Source organism: Tyto alba, unplaced genomic scaffold (assembly GCF_018691265.1).
Source record: "Tyto alba isolate M040663 unplaced genomic scaffold, T.alba_DEE_v4.0 Super-Scaffold_1, whole genome shotgun sequence".
NCBI classification, from domain to species: Eukaryota; Metazoa; Chordata; class Aves; order Strigiformes; family Tytonidae; genus Tyto; species Tyto alba.
The window spans coordinates 17,072,789-17,097,637 of record NW_024881261.1 but is presented as its reverse complement, the minus strand read 5'-3'; the positions used below and the strand labels follow the sequence as shown (position 1 = coordinate 17,097,637).

Here is a 24,849-nt window from a genome sequence, read left to right as displayed (position 1 = left end):
AAGTGCTTTCCATACACGAATAGATTCTGAGAGAGTATAAACTGAACCATGCATGCATTTCAGTAGAGGATTTAAATAGTCTCATGGCAAGACATTAGAAATAACACATGTCTATCTGTGGTTTATTTCTCACTTCTGTAATTTGACTGTATCTTCAACGTAGGAATTTTTCCAGAGGTATAATACTGCAATTCATCCAGAATCTTTTGTCAATATTTGTAGTAAGTTGTTACTTTTGATTTACTAACATGTTGGGGTAGTACTAGTCTTGTACAAGGTAACTATCTGAAATCACAGGGTTAGACATCACTAAGTACTACTACATTCTACTAAACTGATAAATCAGGCCACTTACACATTAAGTAAAATCCAGAAGCTGATATCCAGAATAAGTTCAGCAGTTGCATCAATAAGATTTGAACTAGAAGTATTCATGTACTTTTGTGTATTTTTGGATCAACAATTTGTTTCCAGGAACAACAACAATAAAATTATATTTATCTTACAGAAGCCTCCAGAAGGCACCAGTCAGGGCTGGAGCTCTTTTGTGCTGTGCAAACACATTTTTTCCCATTCTGGATATATATAGAATGACTGGACATAAGCTTACCCATATACAACCATTTGCAGGATCAGCCACAGATGTTATGTTCCCTGCCCTAAAGAGATCAGAATAAAATTCATAGGAGTTTTGTTCACTGACCTCTGAGAAACCAGAAAGAAGTCGAACTCTTGTCTTACAACCATTTCAAATGCAACAGAAATACAAAGTAGCAGTTCAAAGAAAATGTAAATGAAACATGATTTAAACAAATGGCCCAGATTGCTCTGATGTTGGGGGAGTGTTCATTTTAAGCTAATTCTATAAACTGTGAGCATTTGCCTGGGCACAGACTCTTCATGATACTGATTCTACTAAAAAGCTTCTTCCTAACCAATCTGTTCACTCTGACTTAGCTAATGTATTTATGACAGCAGTATTTAAGGTTCTGCACAAGATTTATAGGCTACCACAGTGTGAACTCTTGCCAGTAAACTCTTAATTACTTTCAGAAAAATGGGGAATATGATGACGATGTTTATTGTTATAACCTTTTTTCTTTTGAACTAATCAAATACAGCTTAAATGATTCATTGAGAAGACAAAATATTCGTAAAAGCTCTATAAGACAGTAATTACTGAAGGAAGTATCAGAAACTTGCAGCTTTCCCAGTAGTAGAAAAAGCTTGTCCCATTTCTGGAAAAAAAAAAAAAAAAAAAAACTGGCACAGACCAACATTTCTGGCATTTATAAATGTCTGCAGTGTCACCCAGAAAACAGATAACTACTGTATAGTGTATTAAGATCCTTAGTCCAGCTGGTCCATTTTTTCTAACTTTAAAAACCATTTCCAAAAATACAAAGCATTTTTAATGGATTTCAATGGTCTCTTTCTTCTTTTACATAAAATCACTCAGAAGAAGGATGTTTTCTTAAAAACAATCTGCTATCCAGGTCCACCCTCCCAGGCATGTCCCTTGGAGCTGTTCCCAAACTATCCCCAAAGCGCTAGCATTTCAGCAATTGGAACGACAATTTATTTTTAATTGTTTGAGATCCTGCAGGCTTCTATCTGAGAACAAAGCGTGCACATAAAGCACATTCTATGGCCATGATTCAATTTCTTTTGAAAATAAGTGATATATTGAAACAATGCTATGTTATATAAAGCAGTCTATCTGACACTGGATGCTCAGCATTACACCAAATCATAGCCAAGTTCATTTCCTAACCATGCAATTGGACATACTAGAAGTGCAATAAAACTTACATAAATCAACTTTTTCATTATGTGGAGACTAAAGCATTTGGTTGATGTTTGAAAGGACTTTACCATGAAGAAGAAAAGATAAAGTCTGTTTAGCAATGGATAAATAAAATAATGAATCCAACACAAAAGTCTATTTGATAGTTGGTAGTGATACATTTTAGTATGACAAGAACAAGGGAGTATCTAATGAAGTTCAGAAGCAATATATTTAAAGCTGACAGAAGAAAGTACTCTAACACAATATGTAATTAACCTACAGTCTCATTACCGAAACATATCTTTGAGGTCAAGAGCTTAGTAGGATTCTCTAAAAGAATTAGGAATTATATGCCTAATGAGGACGTTCACATACACATCAGACAGGATTTTTGAGGACACATTATAAAAAGAGAAAGTTTCTTTTATGGATTGGTTATTCTCTAATTGCCTTTTCTGAAGATTTGATAAACTTCTTATACAACCGAGCTGAAATCCTGACTCAACAACATGGGTAATAGTGTCACTAATTTTAGCAGAGTAGGATGCATATCTCTGGCACTCACAAGGGGCAAAATACTGGAGAAACTGCACAAATACTCTGATTTACATCATGATGATTTAAATTCTTCTAATTAAACCAGTAAAAAGCATAATGTAAATGCTTTCAGAGCACTTTGAAATTGCTTAACTACATGTAAGTTTGTTAGTAAATTACAGAATTAAGCTAAGCAAATTTAAGCAATCTCTAAATTAAGTTTGTGTATATATAAAGACACAGAATTTTTTCCCCAAATCTTCCACAATAGCACTGAAGTACATCTCTCTGCCCATTTATCCCTTCTTAGTTCTTCTATCTATCAATTATCAATATTTTTTACAGGTCATGGCTCAGCTATAATATAAACTTTGTGACACTTGATTTTATAATTTAAAGCAAGGGTTCAGGCTGTTTTTTGGTTTTTGGTTTTTTTTTTTTTTTTTTAGTTTTTTCTCAATGTTGGCATGCATTTCCCAGGCAATATAGAGAACATCACATTTATTAAATTAAGTCTTGGGCTTTCAGAAGACTTTACAAAAGGTTATGTTTGTAATCTTCAGTGTTTATTTTACTATGAAACCAACACATTCAGCAATAAGTCAGATTTACTGTGAAAATAAACACATTAGGACCTTATAAATAGCTGTTAGAAAAGTTCCGTATGGTCTGCCAAAAGCCCCAAATGATTGGTTCATGAACTTTTCCTCTGTATGCTCTAATGGCTTGAAAAAATTGTTTATTTTTGACTGGTTATGAATAGATGAGGATTATATTTCATCTACAGTCTCCATTAAAGTATCAGGATTTAGAAAACTTCCAAACTTTTAAGAAACTCACATTAAAAAAAATAAACTGTTGACAGCAGATATACATAATGGAATGGCAAAGTGGAGTGTTATTATAAAGCTGCATTTACTCTATGAGTTTCTCAGTTTACCTGATTATATCCCCTAAAAAGAAAAAAATAAATCATTGCTCAAAGATACTGCAAGACTTTAATGGTTTATCTAAATGCCTATAGCAATTGCTGCTGCATGGGTTAATGCAAACAACTGTCTCTGCTTCATCAAGATCTTGCTTTGCCTTATACTTGTAACAAATACACTTTAACAAGCATAGGAGTCTTTTGGTGAGAGGTTGGACACAAATTTAGCTGGACACAATCCCTGCATCCTTTGGTATGCAATGCCAAAGGCATTGGCTCCCTGAGATCAAGGAGTCAGCTCTGATTTCCAAATCACTCAGACCTTTCCAAATCTTTCCAGCACACAGTCTGCACACAGAGACCAAGATGCTACCTCCTAAAACTGGGATGGAGAATTGTTCCTCTAAAATGCAGCCATCTTGCTACAGCTGTGCAGAAAGATCAAAGTCCTCATCCTCAAACCTTAAAAGAATCTCTGCAAAATTGTATTCCAGTGTTTCTGTGAGTACGAAACCAGCTGTCATTACTTTAATAAAAAGCATAACTGTGTGGACACTGTATTAGGAAAGGTTTCTCAGTAGTGCTAATGCAGTAATAACAGTGAGGGCCAGAAAACATTTTTATTTCATGAAAACTGGAGGCTTGGTATTATTTACTCATTCAACACCAGAAAAATAAATCACTTTCTCAAAGTTTTTGAAGGAAATAGGAGAGATGGAGAACAGCTGACAGCCCAGCAGGCAGGACATGCCTTGTGACAGGGAAGGGCCACCATTCCCCAGTGTGGAGCAAACATGGGAATCTAGAACTTCCCTGATCCTAGACAAATGTCTGGTCAGTTTTAATTCTCAAAACTGTTCCTTTTTGTATGTATAAAATAAATGTCATCTGCATCAGACTGGTTCAACAGAAAGCACTGCCAACTCACTTGCCTTGGGTACAGCAGTGAGCCTCACTGAGCCCCTGCAATTCCAGCCATCCCTCCCACAGAAAGTGTCATCAATGCATGTATACAAAAATTTTTAGTTTTGAATTAGATAAAATACCCCTTCCCCAGTTTTGAAAGCAAATGTAGGACTCTAATGCCACCTGATATCCATCAGAAATTAGATGACATTCCAACTATGGAAAAATCCAAGCAGCAGAATTCCTCTTAAGTGAGCAGAATTACCTCCTCCTAAGTAAAAGGGTCTCTTTTTTTTTTTTTTTTTTAGTTACTTTTACATGCTATAGCAGATGTACCACATTTTGTATTAGTTTCTGCTTGAATGAATAATGGAGACATGAGCACTTGTATAAACAGGGAAAGGTATTTAATGAACATATTGAACATACTAAAGAGGCTGCTTTCTGTTGGAAGACTGTAGAATGCATTCTTCCAAGTGCATGAATATCCCATATTAATGATGCATGAGTTTTCTATGAAGTGGGCCAGACATAAACTGTCAACTGTATTTAAAACACAGAATCAAACCTGGTAATTGCTCATTTCAACATTAAAAAAAAAAAAAAAAAAAAAAAAAAAAGATACAAACCCCCACAGAAAACAGATGATGCCTAAAATGATATTATTATTTTTACATAGTTTTTCATTAGAGAGCATTAGTTTGTATTTCTATTTTGAAAATTCAAGCCTCCTGGTCCCAGATGAATACGTTCCTCTGGAAATGCAATTTGTTTCACTGTGTTTTCATTCATTTTCATTCTCTTCATGAGCAACAGCGACAATTGAAAAAACAAAAGAAAAGGACAGAGTAGTCAGAACCTCATATTTACAGCGTATTTATAGCATTTGGCACATCGGACACAATTTTCTGAAAGCTATTATTAGATTTGTCAGCAAGTGTCCTGCTGCTTTTTCAGGACTCTGTGGGTTCAATCTATGAAGGGAAGTGTTGGGGCTTTAATTGCCTGGCTGCAGTCAGAGCCTCGAGTGAAGCACTTTGGCTTCCTACGCAACAGGAGCACAAGAACCACCAGACAGGATGAGACAAAGTCCATCCAGCCAAGAGTTCTGTATCCAACTGTGGCCAGTAGTGGAAACTCATAATAAACACTTATGAGGAACAGAGTGATGCCTCCCTCACGTACTCTCCCAGCTTGGAGTTGGATGCACCACATGTATTTCATCATCACGTAGTCATTGAGAGGAGAGAGCGGCATGCCCTGATACAGGGATTACACAGACAGCTTGCTGACATGATGAAACAGAGCTGGCTGATGAAATAGGAGGTTGTTATGACTTTTCTAATGGTTTCTGGGGGGTCAGAAGTATCACAGCAAGCACAGTAGGTGAGAGCTACATTGTTCCACTGAAACAGTTGTCAGCATTTCAGACCTCCCATATGCATGAAGCTGTGCAAAGAACTTCTCCAGCTCTCGAGCACCAGGTTCAAAGATAAGGGAGGCTGTATCAGTTTTGAAGAAGGTATTTTTTGCAACCTACTGGCATGGGCTACCAAACACAGTGACAAAAGTTTGGCTCAGTAGTTTGAGACTAGCAAACCAAACAGCAGGTGTTGTGTTGACAGATGTTTGGGTGACAATAACTTCTGGATTTCAATCATAGTGAAAAGAGAGGAAATACTAGAATTCACAGCTGGCACTCCCCAGCTGTGTAAAATTCTCCCAAAGTCTGCTCCCAAAAAGTGCAAATACCTTGGTTAATCAGACATAAAACCACACATTATTATGCAAACTTCCCTTCACACAGGACTACAGGGGAAGTATTTCCACCATTCGTGGCCTATAATGCACAGATTCTCTCAGAGCAAAGATGGTGACAGTGATTTCAATTGTCATCAACCTTCCAAATATCCTCCTCAGCCAGGTATTTGGTATCCTCCTTATGGACCTTCTTAATTCCTGACATTTAAGTTTTCCACTCTAGAATTAAAAAACTCTTCATGAAATTAAAAAAAAATAATTAGTCACAATTATATTGGTGATGCATTCAACAGCATTTCCTGACTTGCACACAACCACAAACTGAAATCTTAAGGTTATAAATTACATCTGTCATGCCAAAGAGTACCTCTAAAACCTGGGAAAAAAGATCAGAGATAACTCAGCAATATTGTATTGCCTTTTGGGGTTTTTTAGCAAAGTATGTGACAAGCATGATTATCTCAACAGATTCTCCACCAATTGACTGAACACTCTGTATTTCATTTTAAGTCTTCAAAGGAAGTCGTTACAGAACTTGTACTTTGTAAATTTTTTTGTAATCTGCCAAGATTTCATTATAGACAGTTGAAATTTCAACATCAAACCTAGGTATAATCTGCTGATTAATAAACAGGTGAAAAAACAACCAAAAAGTTGCTAGGTATCCCTAAACCATATGCACACCTGAATAAGAAAGCACCATCAAAAATATTTAGACATGGGAGCTGCTATTGAATCTAAATATAACTATAAAAATGGAAAATAAATAAAAATTGTTTAGACTTGTAAATACTTTCTTAAGATGAGAAGCTATTAACTAGCTGCTTGACCAAAGAGTTCAGTAAGGTAGTAATTTGCCTTACCCATCAGTTAGGACACTCAAGAATATCCATGAAATGTTTTCACAACTAAGTTGCATATTTATGTAAGATAAAACACAAGTGAAAATACAAGCTTTTAGGCACAGGAGTTATAAATACATGATGTGGCTGATGTTACTCATCTATATAAATTCTTAAAATATGGGGATTGTTTCTTTTTTTTTCTCCCCTCCCCACCCCCCCAAAGAATACGTTCAAATTCATCTGTTCAAATCTCACAAAATCAAAAAGCTCTTCTATCTCACTTCTAACAGACAGACAAGTTGATATGATAGAAAAGTCTTTGAATTAATGTCTTGATTTTGATGCTTGTATATAACAAACTTGCACGTGGTTTGGGAAAGCTTACCCTTACCTAATACAACACATGCTAAGGAAACAAGAGCAACCAGAGTCCCCAGTATGGCAACGCTCCCTTCATGATTTCTCTTGCACAGGACTTTTCTGTTTCTTCCTAAACCCATTGTTCGTTATTTTTGTACACAGATTTGTGCCTCTATTTTAAAATCTATAAATATGAAGTATATAAACAGTAGTTCTGTAACAGTTATTACTGTGACCTAGAAACAGAAGGATATAGGTTCATCACAGTAATTAAAGGTCAGCAAATGATCTTTGTTTAATTCAGATGTTTTATTGGAAGGAATAGGCTTCAGTGCCTCAGTCATGCAGCAGCAATGTCTAGGGAACAAATTGCTAGAGGCCAATTAACTAAACAGTTATGAATAGACAACATGACCTTTAATTTTCCAAATATTTATTATTATTTTTTAAAAGACTGAATGTTAATCTAATTATATACAAATATATAGAAAATATGATCAATTATGCATGCTTTACCATAATAGAAGAGCAGCAGAAATGCTCTAAATTTTACATTGCTGTCTTTCATGGCCAATTATGGGCCCTCAGCTGAGAGTGAGAGACCATCATCATTAACTGAATCCAATTTCACATTGATAAAATTTATCCTATTAAAATAAACCTACTGGCACAAAAGGCAACTTTCATTGTTTCTTTCCAGTCAGCCATGAGGGAAAAGGGGCTAGATCTATTTCTACTTTAATCAATAAGCTCTTTAAATGACATTTACTGTGTTCCTCACTGATGCTGCCCTCTAAAGAATCATTCTGCAGTTTTACTCAACCAGAGACAAAAAGAAAGCCAGTAATTTTCTTTTACCACACAGAGCTGTATGCTTTTTCTATGCACCACCCAATTAGACCTCACCACCATGAGCATTAACCAGATTGAGGTGTATAAACAATTTTACTTCTAAGTTTTGCACAAATAGTGTAAGTACTAAACCTGTTCTGGTCAAATATACCAGTAACATCAAAACAGATTTTAACGGCTAGTTAGGAGAGACTAAAGGCTAAATATTGACTGACAAGAAACTATTAAGTCAAAATGTTTTCATGACAACATCTCATCTCTATGAATTCAGCAATCTTAAGTCACACACTCATAAACAGTAATTCTTCTGTGTCTGAAACCTTAGCAAGCTGCAGATAAGGACAGTATCAGGTTTACTCAGCTGCTCCCTTTAGTGGCTCTGCCTAGGGAAGCACAATTTAAGGCTTGGGCTTCTTTTCTAGAATATAACATGATAGTGCAGTACATAACATTCAAGAATCAACTGCCTAAAACAAAAGTCTATGCTATCAAACAAATAGAACAGTTTTATATATGCACAACTTCTCAATTTTATGTAATTGAAAAAAAAAACAACCAACCAACCAGGCTATTCTACAACATATAACTGAAAATTTACATAGCAAGTTTGACATACCTATATTGAATAGTTAGTGGGTGTTTTCACAATAAAACTTCTAAAAAGTACTGAAAGTATTCGAAGTATTGTGGTTCCAGGCATTTTTCTAGGCTTACATAAAAGAGAGGGTTACACCCTGCAGACCTCTGAAATTTGTACAGATGTTCTTACTTCATTCTATTTAATCAGTCCATGCCTATTATTTAGCCAAAAAGATAATTTGAGAGAAAGTATTTTCATGCCTTAATCACATTAGCTGAGTTCCAAATGAATTGCTACCTTTAGGCATTACTTTTAGTCACAGGCAACAGAGTTGCTTGGCTTTTCTTTCTTTTTTTAACATGATCCAATCACATGTATCAGAATATTAATGTATGAATAAAACTCATAATTAATAAAGAATAAAGAAAATATAAAGTACTTATGCTAAATAATTTTTATAAATACATTTAAATCAGTACAAGTTAAATATAAAACTTTTAATAGGCAATAAAGACTGAATATATGGCACATCTATTGTAATGTCTACAGTTGTCATAGGTATTGTGACAGATATATCACCCTAGTCACATATATTTGCAAATGTTATTGGCTATTTTCTAACTCCATGGTGTTTCTCTGCTTTTATGTGGACTTAAGAATCTTCTATACTGGTGTACATTTTAGTTGTGGAATGATTTCTACATGCCATTTTCTCATTAAAAGGTCTCTATCATTTTAGACAGTAGAAAGGTAGTATTTCTTTGGCCGTCTGAACACTGAAACCTTACACAGAATTAACTGACACATTTAGGGTTCTACTCTAACTATTAATCAAAATAAAACACTGGTAAAGGTTTCTCCATTAACTCCTGTTCAGCTGTGGCTGAACATAACTTAGACAAAGTTAAGACATCTGTGGCATTCAGTTCAGGAAGCAACGCTGCTCTTCATCTTGACCTTTTTTATCTCTGCTATATTTACAGAAGGAACAAATTTCAATTACAATTCATTTTTTAGTTTACAAAAATTGAAGGCAAATTTTAAATCATGTTTAAAATGCATGGAATGGATGAAAAGCTATAGTGGTGGAAAAACTAATATTTAGCCAAGTTTTTAAAAAGGAGGAAATACATAGCATGTTGCATAAACTGCTGGAGTGTGTACTTTTTCATATTAACTGAAAACTAGAGTGCTGGAGGTTATTAAATCCATGATGCAGAAAACATAACAATCTCGCTTGGAAGGCTGCATATAGGGAAACTAGCAGCTGCCATTCAGTTTGCCTGAAAATGTGCAGTCATAAAATCATTATGAAAAATGAAAGGAGTTAAATCGAAATTTCAAAAAGAGGAGTGGAGTGAAAGTAAAGGAAGACTTTTCTAAGTAGAAGAATGTTTAGTAGGAGAAGGTAAATAAGCTTTACCAAGGTAGCAACAGGTTATCAACTGTGAATGAGTTAAATCAGTGAGATACAAAAAGTGTGAACCACAGTCAAAAGATGAAAATTCAATAGCCTGAAATATTCTATTGACACACAGCATAATGAATTTATATCTGTGACTACCAGGAAATGGGATACAATGTTGACATCAGATGATAAAGGTCAGGAAACACAAATCAGTCTAATAGCACTTTTGTCATATTTTCCATATTACATACTATCGAGAATTATTTTCCACACAGTTTTTCTTCTTTACTTCAACATTCCATGTATTCACAATTTCCTGCCCCAACAAAATGTTTCAAACTCTGAGCAACTGTAAGTAGAGTAGAGCTCCGGAATGAATTCATAACTCTGGTTTAGGTTCATTGACAGCTGCCCTCAATGCACATATATGAGGTGCATTGCCACATGAGTACTGTATTTAAGGTCTGCTTCTACAAAATTTATTTCTCACTGACTACTCAGGGAACACAAACAGTAGTTAAAAAATTCATAAAGATGACAGAGAAGAGGAAAACAGAAGGCAAAGAAGAAACACACTAATTATCTTAGGCTGACATTGTCACTATCCAGAATATTCATTTGTCCAAAATTTCAGACATCTGAGAGCACACATAATGGTTCTGACACTTCAGGGGCACAGTGAACCCAGCAGTGTTTGGCTTGCACAGAGCTCAGCATATGCCCGGAAACTTGACCTGTTGGATTTACTGCATGTACACAGATCAAAAACAAAGCACATGCCCATCTAGTTCACAGAACCATATTTTTGCCTGAAGTTTTCCAGAAAAAAAATACAGAGCCATGCAATGTGACCATAGTAGTGCATCTTTCCCATACTGCTCACTAAGGCTTTGGTCACTTCTGAAGTTTCCCATGCAGCTGAACAACCCCCAGTTATGACATCTGTGGCAATGGTATTTGACATAACAATGTAACTATACTATGAATCAACCTGCATAAAACAAAATACTGACTGAATTTTATATATCGGAGAAAAAAAAAGTCACAACTCACTTCTTACAGTTTTTTATGTTGACATTGATTTAACTTGTAAAAGCAATAATGACCATAAAACAGGATATATAAACTAACCATAGCATTGTCTTCCCCTATTATATCTTTTAGAATTTTGAAAGATTTATTTATATAAATGCAATTACTTTTATTTTTTTAAAGCAATCTTGTTAACTGGTCTCAAGAGCATGTTCGAACTCAAGCTTTTTACGGGAGCAGTTAACTGTCCATCTCCACTGCTTTACTACTGTGCATGCTTGCACACCACAGAGAAAACTGCCCACAACCCTGTGCCTCAACTAGCAACCTACCTGCTGTTCTCCTATTTGGGTCTACTGAGAAAAAAAATATAGTTAAATCATCACGAGTATTCAAGACTAAGTATGATCTTGCATGAATCACCTGAAATACTTAAATATAGAAAATTCCTGTATTTTAAAACTTCCAGTCTTGAACTGTGTGTCAGCTCACAGGCAGTAAAATCTGAAAAACTGTATACAAATTTTTGGCAAACACCATAAATTCCATTCCATATGAAGAACAGAGAGACAAAATGTGAAATATTTCAAAAGTAAATCGAAGTCTGATCTCAGTAGATTTCCTGGGCAACCACTAATTAGAACTGAAAGACTTTCTATCAAGCATTATAACCTCTAAGAAAAGATGAGCTTGAACAGGTTTCCACATCCCATCTCCTTTCCTGTAAATATCCATCTGACCACCGTGGGTCATCAAATTCAGTACAGTCTCCAATCCAAGCCAAAGGGGACTGCGGAGTCTATGTGATCGGTAAGTTTGGTTAATAAGTGAGATAACATAGTTAATATGGAGACATCTACTTCCATCAAGTTAGAAGTCTTTGCTACTCTGATGTCTTTGCAATATCTTTCCCAGGTCACTGATTTTCAGAAAGACTGAGGAGCCTACACGCAGTACTGTACTCATTCCTATGTGTATTCACTTTGCTGTCACTCACCTGAAAATTTATTATCTCTGAATCACATTTCTGAGTGCTCCCAGGCCCAGCAGAGATCCAGCACACAATTTGAGCTCCAGTTTTGTACCACACGAAACTGTGATGCTGATTCTGAAGTCACAGCTGTCAAAGCTGTATAGCTATATATGTACGCTGCTCTGCTCAAACTAATAAGTATTTCAGAAAGAATCTGCAACTCAGATTATCTACTCATGGAAAAACAAAAACTGTCCATATTTAAAGGGAGAAGCATTTTCAGGGATCAGCAAAGTATTCTACAGGAGTCCCAAAGAAGGAAAAAGCTGCTTAATTGACAAAAATCTCACAAAATTAGTTAAAACAGAAAGGCTAAAAGACAGGAACAACTATTTTCTCATTTACATAAACATTAATAGTATTCATTTGAAGTGTTACTTTCTGGAAATCCAGGAAGCAGAATATATCTTTTCTGTGAAAAGCAACCCTTTCCATTATACATAAAATGCCAGTCCAGTGAATAGGGTGATTGCTACATTGTCACATTTTCATTATTGCAGAGGGAAACCTACCTTAAAGCAGCATTTGGTGTCTTTTTTCTTTTTTTTTTTTTTTTTTCTCCTACGTAGGCTTTTCAAAAACACTAATCATTTTCCCTAAAATGACATTTTTTTTCTTAGAGACAGTTTTCTCAAGGGATGGAAGTACATCAACACAGAAAAAGAGTTATTTCTTTAGGGAATAGAAGATGGGGTTTCCCTTCCCATTCACCCATACCAAAGTAACATGACAGATTTCATAAACTGAGGAAATGAGCATAAAATTCAATCCGTTTTCCCATATAAAATACTATTAATGATATATTAACTTATATAACCAAGACCATCTCAAAAAATTTTCCAGTTATATGGTGGAAGTATTCTTTGAGATTGACATCATTAATACCAATGAAAATTAATGGGAATTCCACAATGTTCTTTAGCTCATCAACAGAAGAACATTCCCCAAGGGAATTATTAAGGAGTACCTATATTTAGCAGTAATATAAAAGAAAATGGTTAGAAAAAAATCTAGCACTTAAGCAGTCCTTATTAATACTAGAAGTTCACTTTCTCCATTTTTCTTTAAAGGTCTTGCAGAAGAAAGGCAAGGGATAATTTTTCATTTGTTAACATGGCAACTATAAATCTGATTTGGAGTACATGATACTAGGAAAGTTGGCTATAACCAAAATGTAGCCAGCAAGAGAATAGATGATATACAGTGTTTCAGGAAATAATGTTTTTCTGTGGTTTGAGTATGGCTGGAGCGGAAGAATCTTTCAGCAAATTCAACTAAAACTGAATCTGCATTACATTCATCACCCTGTTAACAACTATAGGAAAACAGGCACACACTTGTTCAGGTCTGAGGTTCTGCCTAGGGACTTTTTCCTTCCTCCTCTTTCTGAATTTAGGAAAGATTCTGTTTTCCATTATTCCAAATTAAATTTGACCAGTAAAACAACAGAACACTGGGCAAAAGATCCAGTGCAAAATCTATCCAAAGTGGTAACTTCAACAATATGTGAAGTAATACCAGCAGATTTTCCCCATTTTCCCACTGTAAAACCTTTGGGTTTTAGTAATCAGTCACTTCTCCCCCAGGGCTTCAACAAGAAGGTGAGCACATTGAGGGGTACAAGAGTGCGGCTGGGAGTACAAAGAAGGTACTCACACATTTTTCTACACCCTGTGTTCCCACGTGCTTCCCCAACTACATTCTTTTGTAAGTCTGTATATATAGCTAGCTAAGACTAATTTAAAATTCCTCACTTAGACAATGCATTCTTGCCCGAGTGGTACACAGCTGCTTCAGTCATTCAGAATACTTCTCAGGAGGTTGATTTTGCTTACAAGTGGACATCTTCCCTGATATATGCTATAAATTAGCCCCTGAGTGCAAATAAAAGGAGTTTTGCTGCATTATGTTTGATGAGTTTCCTTGTGAGAAAATGCTAAAAAATAAATAAATAAAGAAAGAAAGAAAGAAAGAAAGAAAGATGAAAGAAAGAAAGAATATTAGACCAACAATAATAACATTTTGAGTGTATGTATTTCTGGGAATTGTATTTGCAAGCTTAGTAATGAAGAGTAGTCTTTGTCAGTGGAAATCTTGCTGCTTCTGTTGAGAAACCAGGGAAAGGAAAATGGTAGGTAGGTGTATTTTATCTATAAAACCATAGCCTCACAGGTATCTATAAACATTGTTATATAATATTAACATATTGCATTATTTACATTACATTGTATATTATTTATGTAATGCATTCTATTATTAATATTATGCATATCACTGTAATGTATGTGTAACTGGAAGATGTAACCAGGCATTTTTAGTGTTTGTATAATAAAAATTTATGTAATAAACTTTTAAAAACATATTTGCCTGCAATGTTTTGAACAGTTAAACAGCTGCTTGAATGGGAAAATATGTAACTTCCTGCTACAGTTGTGCATTTTAATTCACAAATTCCTGATTTTATTTCCTTGAATTCAGAGCACAACAACTACATTTAAAAAAAAAAAAAAAAAACCACAAATCCAGAGCTAATTAGTTTTTAAGACAGGGTCTTATTTTACATTTCCACCTTATAAAACTGCATTGTAATATGAGCATATACACAGATGAGAAACTATTTAGGTCAGTTAACTGTCCAAAAACCTTTTTGCAAAGACAACAACAAAAGTGCTCAATATCATACCAATTAATACCAACATAGCTGTGTGGCTCATAACTAAAAAAAAAAAAAAAATCAAATCAGATTTAAAGCCACCCACTGAGGTGAAAATATTTAGAATTACAACTGTAGCATGCTATAACAAAGGATTTCACAAGTTTACATCTTTACTGCAAACAGCTCGTACATTGAACATTTGATGATATGAGAAAAACAGAACCTGCTATCTGTGCAAAAACCTTCTGTCTAACATAGACACAAAAATAAATATTTAACTGAAAAACACTCAAACCTGTACGTGAAGCTACTTTTACTACTTATACAGTATCAGCTTTATCTTCTGGGTGTCCAAGTATGCACTAGGAAAAATAAAATGAAAAAGTTTTACAAAAAAATAAAATTTCTCATTCCTTTGTGTTGGACTTCTTGGAATACTAAAATTTCCCTGAAAATCTGGATTATAATTCAATATCTTGTAAAGCACTGCATACAACCTGGCACAACACACATCCAAGAGGGTTTGTCACACACCAAACTCTTTGGCATTTCAAAATATTTAAAAGGCAACCTGCTGACATATGACAAATTTCCACAGACAGCAGCAGCTGCATGGCCTGGTGCTGTTACCACTATTAACCTCAGTTACAATTTGATGGCTGAATTAAGTTGTCTGCCAGCAGTTCCAGCTGGCATAATACATTACTATGTGGTGTCATGCTGTTTATCTATGGTCAGTGTTGTGACATGCTGAGCCCCATGTGTTTATCCTCTCTTTACAGATAAAGCTTAAATCCTGGAACTTCACTGATCACTTTAAGTCATAGCCAATCCAACCCTTATCAGTTCTAGTTGTATATAAATTCCATAAAAATAAAACTTATAAACAAACCAAATTCTCTCATCTCTGCACACTGTGGCACCAAACATGACAAGACTTGGGAAAAAGATGGTCCAAAGATGCAGCTAAATGACATCTTGAAGGCAAATAAAGTTTCATATTTTAGTTTTTCCTGGATTTTACATTGCTGCATGAGCTGAAACAGTCCCTGAAAGATCAGTACAAACTCAGGGTAACCTCCTGCAAACTATTCCTGGATGGCACCTAATCTTGATTCAACAAAGATGCACAATTCCACCCAACCTCCAGCCTCCATGTGTCCTGGATTCTAAGTAAGTTTTATTTGAAGACACATTTGCAGGATACCAAAAAGAATATAACTCAGAAAAGCATATATGTAAAGTAACAAAGATTGTTACTTTGCTAATGCCCACCCTTTTAAAGCAAAAGTGCCCAAATTACTGTCCATGGGCACAAGCAATCCACCCCTGGTGTCCTGTTTCCTGAGGTGGGTACCTGCAGAGGGGTCAGGCTGTAGGCCTCCTCATCTTACACAATAAACAAAACCTAACCTGCTTCCCCCCTTTTATCATTTAATAGATATCTGCTGTACCAGAAATGGGAGAACTGTAAACCACAGTATGTTCATAAATTATATTGCTCTGAATATTATATTTACTACTAACACACTAAGTTTGAAACAGTATACAGCTATGACTTCAAACAGATTTCAGAATCTGATTTTAAGAATAGTGATAGAAGAGCAATTCCATTGTCAAGGCTCATTTTGAGACACTAGGAATAATTCACAGTGGTATTTTGATGAACAACTTGTTATTTGAGAAACAACTGTCTCTTGTCCTCTCCAGAGATAAAAATAAGTTTAAGGGTTCTTTTACATTTCCTTGTATTACATATCCATCTTCACAAGCACTGTTATGTTTATTACTGGGAAGCCTTATTTAGGACAAAAAAACACACAAACTAAAACCTGCTTCTTGTTCCATTTCAAAGGGTATTAATTTCTCTATTCACTTTCTTTTCCTTAAAAATAGAAATATATTTTAAGGTGAATAACTTTTTAAAACATAGACAATAAAGCAAGGATGACCTTCCTGAACAAAGAAAATTAAGAAAAAGGATGGGACTTTACACAGTCCTAAGGCTGTTGATTGCATTCACCACATAGTTCTGAAAACAAGAAAGATAACATTTTCATCAATATTATACTAAACTCACAACTAAGCCACATTTAATAAGTGCTGCTTTTGCCTGCTCTGAGACTGGGCACACTTCTTCCCCGGCCCTAATTACAGCAGCAACTATAATGAAACATTATAACATTACTAACTAGCTGCACCACAACACAGCGCCTGATCGCTTCTAAAAGGTTACCTTCTTTGCAGTTACAATAATTCTCTTTGAGCTGTTCCTCAAACCATATCAAAAGCTCAAGGAATAATCAAGAAACAAACTTTTTATATGCTTTTCTAAGATCAAAATGAGTTTTAAATGGAGTTTTGGTTTTGCTATGTGGAAGTTTTTGGGGGAGTAGGGGATGATGTCTTTCAATTAACGTGAATGAGAGTCTTTCCCAAGCAAGCAAAATGTGTAAGGAATGCAGAACGGAGCCCTTAAGGTATTTGGGGGATGGTGAGGGAAACAAAATTAAAAGTGACTGAGGTGCCTCTGTTAAAACCATCTACTTTGTACGCACATGAACATTTCCTCATTAAAGATTCATAAGGACTTTATAGTTTTAATGCACATGTGGCCAGTGTTACAGTTCAATAGCCAGAACTCTTAAACAGGAAAAAACAAACAAAAAAGAATACGGAAGATACTTTACTGTTTTTTAACTGACTCCCTTTTCAGAAACCTCCTTTTTTAAACACCAAAGCACTCTTACTGCAAAAGCCTGCCATTCTAAGTCTGAACAGATGAAAAACAAATCAGTATTTCTGTTGTAATTCACATTCACAACTGCTGCCCATTTCCTGCTTCTGAATTTTTACATTTTCTTGCCCCAACAAAGGATGAAATCACGTCCCTTAGTCACAAACCTTTTCTACAATCACCAATCTGTCAGTGATGAGTACCTTGAATGGCTCCTTAGCTGCAGAGGATAAGTCGTCAAAAAAAGTGTCTACTTTTAGTATTAGGGAAAGTATTAGGGAAGGGAAAGAAGGGCCCTTCCTATATTAAGTTGAAAGTTTGAACACAGAAGGCTCAGCACTAGATTTCTGTAGGTCTGCCTAGGATAATGATGACTTATCTATGAGCAGGATCTACTCACTGTTTAAGAATGTAATGATTTTAATTTTTTTTTATGATCATTTGTTTCTGGTGCGGGTTATATTCCAGTTCTACTACAGTCTGTTGTATTTCAAAGATGGAGATATCTCTTTAAGAGCAGGTATAATGGGGATGTGTCTCACAAGTTGAGTAACGGTTGATGTCTCCCATCCTGTTACTTTATTTTTGCTGGAAAGGTAAAAAGCTATCCACTGCTCTTTTTCCTTGTCATTTTCTTCCATGATCCAAATGACCCATTTGACTTTTCAGGGGTTCCTTTATTTTTCTCTTTGCCAAAAAGCTATCTGCACCTGGTAAAAAGCACTGACTTCTTTAGACAGAAGACAGGCAGGAATCAGAAAACCCTCAATAAACTATGCAAGCTTGTAATGGGACTGAGAGGACTGAGTTATGTGTCATTATTCCTCTGGCATAGTTTCACAAAGGAAAAGTTTTGCAATTAACCAAATAACTGTGTGAGGATTGCCCTGCAGAGGGATTTTACAGTTTTTAACTTGATTTCCACCCCACAGAACACTCCTAAATAATTTTTTCCAGTGCAACAGAGACCATTCACTCATTGTTCAGATCCCCCCTTCAGTGCCTTACAATGTATATCCAAAGCTTATTATTTTTAAGCAATGAGAATTACTTCCTTCTCCTCCACTGTGTGGAGCATGTAACTCCCTCTGCAGTATTCACCACTCATTCTAGGGATGAGGAACACAACAAACATCTAAATGCAGGTTTTCAGCAGTGTCCTAGGCCAGCAATTAATTTTTCTCCTTTTTCAGCAGCTCTTTGGTACCCTCCCTTCTCACTGTGTTAGTATCAGCATCCCATCACTCAGTCACAGGTGTCCTGTTTTTACCTCTTCCTAAGTTATCTCCAATGTGATGCCAACATAAATTTTCCAACCCTATGCTTACCATCTTGATTTTTATATAACTTCATACTCCATTTCTCCTGGTTCTATTTTTATCTTCTCTTTTATATTTTCTACTAATCTTCTTAAAATCGGAGGCCTTAGTCAAAGTGCTTTAACTCTTAATAACAATATTACCATCTATGAAGATCATCTCCAGTTCGGTTGAGCATGCATGGTTCCCTGATAATGGTTAATGTGCTATTTGGCTTAGTGCTGTGACACTTCAGTGCAGATGAGAAGCTCAGAAAGCTCTCACTCCATCCAGGACCTGTAAAACCCTGACTAAACAGGCAGCCTTCTTATACACTAATTTCCAATTCTGTATAGCTTCTCGTTATAATAAATATAATGCTAGTGTCCCTATATTAGTAAAATATTTAAGTGTTCTCTGTTTGACTCTCATTCCTCAGAAATATTTGGCAAGAAAATTCTCTCTATCCCAAGATAATTATCTCACTATTGGCTTCAGGAAGACAGTATTTTTGTAGCAAATGACCACATCTGTACCACGTCAGGCTTAGTTAAAGATTAATAATGGGTACTACTATTCTGCCCACAAATTTTCACGCTCACAATATCTTACAGCTACATTAACAGTGACAGATTAGACCATATACTTACAATAAACGTCAGTCACAAAAGCATTCAACTTAGTTGGTAGCATCAACAAACTTTTGAGAAGACAGGCAAAATGTAAATTTGATCAATGTAAGTTTGTTCAATACTATTCCTCAAACTTTTAGTCAGTACAAGCTTACTTTGTTGTATATTATTGTGATCATAGCATCTTTATTAGTAAGCATTACACAGGATTATATATAATTTATTCATATGCTTATGCCCGCATCTAAAATGGGGAAATACAATCAAGTTGACAACTATACTGAAGGATATTGTAAAACAGTAAGAGCAATTCCCATTATGACACTTGGATTTCTGAAAAAAAGAAAAGAGGATATTTGATTACTTCTCAGTATCAGGTATTTGGTACATCACCATGCGGAAAATTTCCAGATTCCTTATGATAGCATTCTATAGCCTACATCCACAGTGACCCTTAAAATATTATTTCTTAAAAAATTTTAACAAGTAAAATCAACATGAAAAGGCAGATAAACCTATAGTCCAGTTGTAATCTTTTTTGTCATCTTATGCTCAGTATTTCTTAATTCATCCTGCTAAGATCATCTAGTCTGACTTTACTGTAGCAAAATAATTATTTTAACAATAAATGCTTGTATTGCTGAGCTCTAATAGGTCATTCAGAACTCTGAAACGGAAGTTTTCTCATACCACATGGCCAAACTCTGACATATGGCAATCTTTTATTTTCATTTTCTTTAGGGTTTTTTCTTAATTTTTAGAAATTGAAAAAATAATTATTTATTGCCTGATTGACTAGGTTCAGAGGTTTACTGCACATGCAAAATTTATCTTTTAATTGACAGTATGATATTAGGTTTTCAGGTGAGAAGTTTCTTTTTTTTTATTATTAAATGCTTTGTATTGAGATATTCATTTATAGGCATGCTAAATCACTCATAATTCCATCATAACGTACAATAACTTGGTAATCAGAATTCTCATACTCCAGTCCCCAGTTAATGAGGCTACGTTTCCATCAACGCTTTTCATTCACATGTACTTCATTCAATTAACACTATTGTTAATTATAGTCTTGTACATATCTTTGAACTCTTTTGTTTTCTTTATGCACACAAGTCCAGGAAGTTACTGCAAGAATTACTTCGACTGGAAATTTCCACAGTATTTACATATGATACGCACATACATATAATGTGCCAAGTGAATGCTCTTAGATCCTTGATTTCATCGTCCAATATAAATCTTTACACGAATGTAACATATATTGTTTAAAAGCTTGCATCTCAGCCAAATGAAAACAGATCATTACTGAACTGTGCAAGACCACATCTGAGACACAGGGACAAATCTCTGCCAGATTTCAAGTCTGAATATTTCGAATCTGAACATAACAGTGTTGAGAGAGGAGAGAGGAGTGGATAAAAATCTCAATTTTGTGTATTTTCTTTAAATCTTGGCCAAAACACTTTTTGATTTGTCCTCAGAAAGAACCCAGTTGCTTTTTAATGAATCTCTAAAAAGTTAACCTCTGGCTTAACCTAAAATAAACCAAACAACAACCAAAAGATCTGATGAAATTATTCACAATAGACATTAAAAATACAGAATTAGAACAAATCTGTACTAAGCTTTTGGAAGAGACTTTTGTATAGGGAAAGAGAAAAAAGACCTGAAAATTAAAGCTTTAATCTTTCAAATGTTTAATTGGAGAAATAAGTCCACATTTTGGAAGATTTTTAAAGGAAAGTGTTGTACAAATAATCTATATAATGTATTTGCCTGAATGATGGCAACACTACTTTTTATGACAGTGTCTATTCCATTCTAGGAAAATACAGTATGGAATTCTATGAAACAGTTATAAAAATTGTGCATAAAACATATTTAGAAAGAGTTCTATGGTGCAGTAAATTAGATGGTTTTTACTCATAAAAGGAATTTATGACCCATATTCATCATGCAAACAAGCAAACCAAGAATGGGTACTCAAACATATGATTGTTCAGATTATATAAAAAAAGCACAAAGCAATCCATAATTATAAGAGATGTGATGAAACTGGACTGTTGAGCATTGTTCTAAGCAAAAATCATGCAGATCAAATGATTCCTGATGTACTTGTTGCTAAAGAAAATTGTGTTACCTCAAGAATAGACTCACCTCCAGCATCACTTCAGAGAGAGGTTTGTTTAGGTTAAGATAAATACTTAATTGGCTTGGGTAATACCCAAACAATTTTGTGATGACAATCACTGATTAGTTTTTTTAAAAATCTTCTGATAAAGGTTACCTGCAAATAATAGGCAAAAGAACCTGGAAACAGGAAGCACAAATCATCAAGTGGTGGTGTATGTAAGTATAGGGATATATTACTTAACCAAACCATAATCTTTCTCCGCAAGGTGTGGTAAAATCTAATCACTTCCATTGCCTCTGTCTCTGAGAGAAGAGGAGGAAGGAGCAAGGACCGGTCAGAGGATAATGACCTGCAGTGGTACCTCCTATTATGTTTCTATCAGCCCCTTTTTGCATTGTTCCCTTAAGTCTTCTCTCTGAAATTGTGAGAAATGAAGCAAATAAGAAGCAAAACAGGCACCTTCAATTTAATTCTATAATGTCAGCTAGGATAAAACTAAATGGGTACACTTAGGCAAGCATAACAGCAATGAAAATAACACTTAGAAATCCCCTGTCTTCAGCAATATAACAAAAAGAAATAAAAATATGATTAGGAAATACGAGTGAATAATCCAGGAAATAAAGCTTATACACTCCCAAACTTAACATACAGAAAATGTACAGAATAGCTGACTTGCAAAAGGAGAAATGCCAATAAAGAACAAAAAAAAATTGCTTTGACTTTTAACATTCTGGGATGTAGTATGTAATTGGCTGATTGACTGTTCTGCTAAATTTCTGAGTGAGTGGTGGAGCAGGCAGGCTGCCTTCCTTCAGGCTCACTGCTGGCAAATCAGCACTGATATTATACATACATGCATGTGCATTCTATTTTTAATTTGTTTGAATCCGTGTCTCATATAGGAGCTTGAAACTTCAATGGGAAATGAAAGGTAATTGCACTTACAACAAATATTGCCAAACTGTCAGTATTGTTCTGAACTATCAGTTCATACTCAGCTAACCTGAATTTATCCTAGCAACTGATGTAAACTGAACACTCGTGTAGCTCTAAGTTAGAAATTCATGATGAATCATGTTATTCTTAATGTCAGAACATTGACTTATGAGCTAGAAGTAATACTACCAAAGTAATATTGTATATAAAAGGATTGTTCTCAAAGTCAAGATCAATACAAGTTGCCCAGCTCTACTACAATCTCAATATTGAAACAAAAGAAGTACCATTTCTAGTTTTAGTTCAGCCTATGGATTGAAGTAGGAAAAGTCAACAGCAGCTGCTGTCACAGATTACTCTTTTTACATTAGCCCATTACTAAAGTTTGACATTAAAATCTGTAAGCCAGTATAAAAGGTTCTTTCAGTCACTCTGCAAGACTGATAATACCTTGCGTGATCCTGTCTGCTTTTTGCTGGCTCACCACACTTCATTAGGGTTAGTTTTTCATATATCCCATATATCATCTTTTAAATGTTGTTGAACTACACAATGACTTAAATAGGTCAACAGAAAAAATTTGGTTTCAGAAAATTTTCTTCACTTCAGGGAAGTTTGACTGTGGATCACAAAAAAGTATGCGTGCTCCTTACCATTCCCAGCTATTTTATAAGTTTTAAGTTTTCCATAAACCCAGTTAATGAAAACAGTAACCACAGCTGCTTTTATATGTGATTGACTTACCAGGAATACTGGTCAATTAATGGGATTCCTTCACAGTGTACCACCAATGACTTCAATAGTGTACACTAAAGCAACAGATTTACAACCTCTGGAACATGCAAGCATTAAAATAAATAAATAAGAAGCCCACAGCTAATGCTCTACAGTTCATTAAAAATGATAGTTTTAGTCTGTTAAACATCAACCTCACTAAGACACATCAAGTATTTAAAGAAATTAATTTTCCAGGTTCATTTAGCAAAGGAAAGTATAGCACACCTTGTGTCGGCATGTTGCACAAGTTGAAGCAATAGCAGCAACAATGATACGCCTATACCGGCTTTTGCATACGTTGGCATGAGCCCAGAGTCCTGAAGAGGTCATGCTCTTGTTGCTGGCATATGCTCAACTTAATGTGTTCATTATACATCCTTCATAAATTATGGTTCTATGTTCTTTGTAGATATCAACCAGAACTTCACTTCTCAGCCTGCATCTATCTTTTTTCCTAAAATGCTTGCTAATGAAATGGCTGCTCAGCAGCATGCCAGCTACGTTGTATGAAGAAACATGGGCCGTTCCTGTGAAAAAGAGCATTAGGGAATAGCACCTCCATAACATGGATGCATGGAAAGCAACAAGGGCTACCAAGAGGCATTAGGTGGGCTGAAGAAATGAAACTTGGCTTAGCTCACTTATATGAGAATTCAACCCTAATTCTTTTATTGAAGAATTGTCACATGAAAATGTTTTACTGGATTTGTGGGGAAACTGACCAAAAGTACGTAAGAATACAGGACCTCATGCAAACTTATGGAACTGTTTAAATAATTATACAGGTATAGAATACTACACATAAAAATGAAGTACCTGTCTTAGTAGGTTATTTCAGCACAATAAGAACAAGCAGACAGAAAGATGTAAGAACACAAAGGACATAATTTTTTTGTTGTTGTTTATGATGCTATAGGAATTACATACCTAGGAAATTAATATTTCACCTAAAACCAGAGAACTTTGGGGAATTTTCAAAGGGGAGAGACCTGAAATGAAAAAACAAAACTTTAGGACATATATCCATTAGCACAGCAACTCAAGACGGAGGTGGGAAGACCAGAAATTTCCTTATATCAGTACAAAAGAAAGAAGAAAGTCTGCTATTGCTAATCCCTTCCAAATACTTGGGTGCTTTCCCATGTTCCATGTGTGTTCTCAACCCCTCTGCTAATATTTATGATTTTACTATACTGGTTTTCTACTTTCATTAAATGTTTTTCCTTTAATTGTCACTCCTTAGCATAAATTAGAACAAGGAAGTAGAAAAGTAGGGAATGGCTGAATGAAGAAGAAATTATGTCAAAACTATTATCTAAGATTAAAGCTGAATACATGAGTATAGAGGAATCTGAAACCAGGGAGCAGCTGTTGTGTAATAGCACAGTCAATAGGGAAAAATAAGTGAAATGTCTTGTTTGGTTTTGAAGACAGACATTTAATTTGATTTACACAAACAAACTACAAAGCAATCATCACAGACCACTACTCGTACACCTGAATGCAAGGAAACTGGGAGAGAAGGCCTGTAACAAAAGGTCTGCATTTTACCCTCTATCTTTCTGCAGATGACAGTTTAAAAAAAAAAATAAAAAATCAATTTACTGAATTCTTGGTTCTAGAGAAAACAAAAAGAAAA

The 24,849-nt window shown here is 35.1% G+C and overlaps 1 protein-coding gene across 3 annotated transcripts in view; it reads right to left on the bottom strand.

The window, feature by feature from the left end:
- LOC104364921 (adhesion G protein-coupled receptor A3) overlaps nucleotides 1–24,849 on the bottom strand; it is a 277,796-nt gene that overhangs the window by 193,809 nt on the left and 59,138 nt on the right. The window contains exon 2 of one of the 3 annotated variants that reach the window (XM_032994882.2): nucleotides 24,138–24,199. The exons of the other annotated variants lie outside the window; for them this stretch is intronic. The gene's annotated coding sequence lies outside the window, so the exon portion shown is untranslated. The remainder of the gene's footprint in view (nucleotides 1–24,137; nucleotides 24,200–24,849) is intronic. 3 annotated transcript variants of the gene reach the window in all.